Below are 3,358 nucleotides of genomic sequence, written 5' to 3' on the forward strand. Positions count from 1 at the left end.
TAACAGCGGAAGTAGGCGCCATCTTGCCATGGCGAATGCCTCTCAAGATTCACGGCTCCCAACACTTATACACTCTCAAAGATTTAAAAAATAAAAAGAACTAAGCACCACTATGTTCGATCCACAAATTGATGTCACCAAGTCCCTAGAGAGGGGAGTCACTATCACTCTCATTTTGCAGGACTTGAGATTCAGATAGGTAAGTTGGCACTTAGTCTAGGCTCTGCCCCACAGTTATCTGGCAACAGCCAGGTGTGCCTGACTCACTAGAAAAGGGACTGCTTGCTCCTCTTTCTCTTGCTCTCTTGCTCTTGTTCCTTATCTTCTTCCTGCTCTCTCCCTGTTACCCTCCCCTGTTCTCTCTCATGGCCAGCCTCTACTCCTCTTCTCTCTCCCCCCACCCTCTCTCTCTGCCTTTCTCTGTCTCTACTTCCTCAACTCCCCTCCGCATGCCCTGAATAACCTCTATCCTATACTGTACTGTCATGTGACTGGTCCTTCGGGGGGAAGGGATGTCTCAGCATGGGCCTGCAGAGGTACCCCCTTCCCCCACACCTGACTACACCTCCACCAAACATATTCCTTCTCTCTTTATTTTTATAAAACACAACAGTAGTAGTTTGCTTAAGGTCAGTGTAGCTTCTAACAGCAAAGTCAGACCTTAAACCCTTCATTTAGTTCCAAACTCTTACATTATGCTCCAACCAAATCACATGCAGGACCCGCCTGCATATTAACTAATCAATCATCAATCAATTCATTAATCCACATATTGCAGTACTGGGGATTAAACCCAGGGCCTTACAGATGCTAGGATACATCTGCTTACTGAACTGCATCCCCAGATCCCAGCACCTATATTCTATGTGTCTGTGCATGTGTTCGTGTGTATGAACATGTGCACACAGGTGAGCATACATGTACCTACATATGCATGTGAAGGCCAAAGGTCAATGTCAGGTGTCTTCGCAGTCTCTCACCGAACCTAGGGCTTACTGGCTAGGCTAGGCTGTCTGGTTGTTGAGCTCTGGATCTACCCTGTCTCTGCCTTCACAGCACTGGGGAGACAGATGTGCACTACCCTGCTCTGTATGTGGTTGCTGGGCATCCCAACTCACGTCCCAGTGCTCACACAATAAGCACTTTACTGGCTGAGCCGTCTCTCCAGCCCTACACCTACAGCTTTAAGATGGCCCTACTCTTGAATCTGTCCCACTCCATCAAGCCCCTGTGTCTTCTGATGCACTGTCACACTCGTTCTGTGACCATCATAGCCCACTGTTGCCAGATTCAGTCTAGCACCCCTTCAGGCACTCATTGTCCTCACCTGAACCATAATCCCCCAGCCTCAACAGCTTCAATCCAAGGCTCCCTGCTTAGCACCACCCCCAATCTCCAGAACCTCTCCCCAGGAGCAGGCATGGGATTTCTTGCCAATCTACAACATAGACTGGTCCCAGAGAAAATTTGGTTGTGGAAGCTTCACCCCTTGATGAGCTTGTCCAGAGAGTAGAACTGAGAGAAACATGGGCTTTGCTGCTGTGTGGGACAAGGCGCCCTCTCTAGGAAGCAGCTTCGTTTCCTAAAGGATACAGGCATCATTGAAATCATTATTTTTTAAATTTATTTATTTATTTTATGTCTGTGAGTACACTGTCACTGTCTTCAGACACACTAGAGGAAGGCATCAGATCCCATTACAGATGGTTGTGAGCCGCCATGTGGTTGCTGGGAATTGAACACAGGACCTCTGGAAGAGCAGTCAGTGCTCTTAACCACTGAGCCATCTCTCCAGCCCCTGCAGTCCTCATCTTACAACAGTTGCCATGAAAATAAAGTGAAGTGAATCTCTAAGCGTCATCCCTGAGGCAAAAACAAACAAACAAACAAACAAACAAACAAAGCACAAGACAAAGGCAGATAGATAGTCCTTTTCTGAATAGTTCCTGTCTGGTTTGTAATCTGTTGATGGTATCCATCGCTCTTCACACAGTTCTGAGAAGCTGTATCAGGTGAGGTTGTACAGATCTGAGATGACTCTGCAAGTTTCATATCTTTTCCTTGCAGGACATGGTCCTACAGATTAGGAGAGCGAGGCATATGAAGATTCCCTGACCTCAGAGCCTCTTTTGATTGTTTGGTCCCTGCTGCCACCACCCTACTCGCTCAGTCTCTTTTGAGTCACATCCACATATTCTGTCTGTCTAGAAAGTACCTTCCCTCAGGGAGGGAAACTTCAGAGGAAGGGCAGGGTGACAGGAGACAAGGAGAAAGGCAGGTGGTCTCTCCTGAGGCTCTGGGACCAAACCCAGGGTGTTCTACCTTCAGGTTTGTAGGACTCAGCACAGTGTGTATATTTTCATGGAGAGTGTATTAAAATGCACATCCCCAGCTCTTATCCCCACCAAGAAGGGCCCCACTTGTATGTATATGTGAGTGTGCATGTATGTGAGTGTTTATGTGAATGCATGTGCTTGTGGAAGCCAAAAGACAACCTCTATTGATACTCTTCAGATGCAGTGAGGGTCTCTCACTGATACCTGCAATTTGGCTAGGCTGGCCGACCAGTGAGACCCAGGGGTCTGCCTGTCTCTGCCTCTGCAGAGATGGGATTACAAGCACGGGCCATTATTCCCCCTTTTGTTTTGTTTTTAACTGTTTCTTTTACTTTTTGAGATTATAATAAAATTATATCATTTCCCCCTTCCATTTCCTCCCTCCAAACCCACCTATGCTCTCTTTCAAATTCATGGTCTCTTTTAAAATTAATTATTGCCATATATATATATATATATATGTATATATATATATGTGTGTGTGTGTGTATACATATATATGTGTGTGTGTGTGTATACATATATATATATATATATATACATACACATAAATACATACATTCCTAAATATATAAATGCAACCTGCTCGATCTGTATAATATTACTTATATGTATGTCTTTAGGGCTGACCATTTGGTGCTGGATAGCCAATTGTTGTGTTCTTCCCTAGGGAAGACTTTTTCTACCAACCTTAGTATTCCTTGGTTGTCCATAGTTCTTTGTCTAGGGCTGAGGCCTGGAAGGCCTTCCCTGACCCACTGCATGTCTACCGGTATGACCCTTTGCGATGGCTATTCCTGGTTGACAACTTGATTGCATCTGGAATGAACTACAATCCAGTAATGGAGGGCACATCTGTGTTGCAGATCTTGAGGCTGGAAGACACAGGCTTCTGACCCAGATCTTGACATGGGATGACACAGACTTTTGATCCAGATCTTGAGGCATAGTGGCCATGAAAATTTCAGGCCCAGGCAAGGTGTAACACACCTTTAGTCCTAGGAGAATGAGGCAAGCAGATC

The sequence above is a fragment of the Mastomys coucha genome, unplaced genomic scaffold (assembly GCF_008632895.1).
Source record: "Mastomys coucha isolate ucsf_1 unplaced genomic scaffold, UCSF_Mcou_1 pScaffold5, whole genome shotgun sequence".
NCBI lineage: Eukaryota > Metazoa > Chordata > Mammalia > Rodentia > Muridae > Mastomys > Mastomys coucha.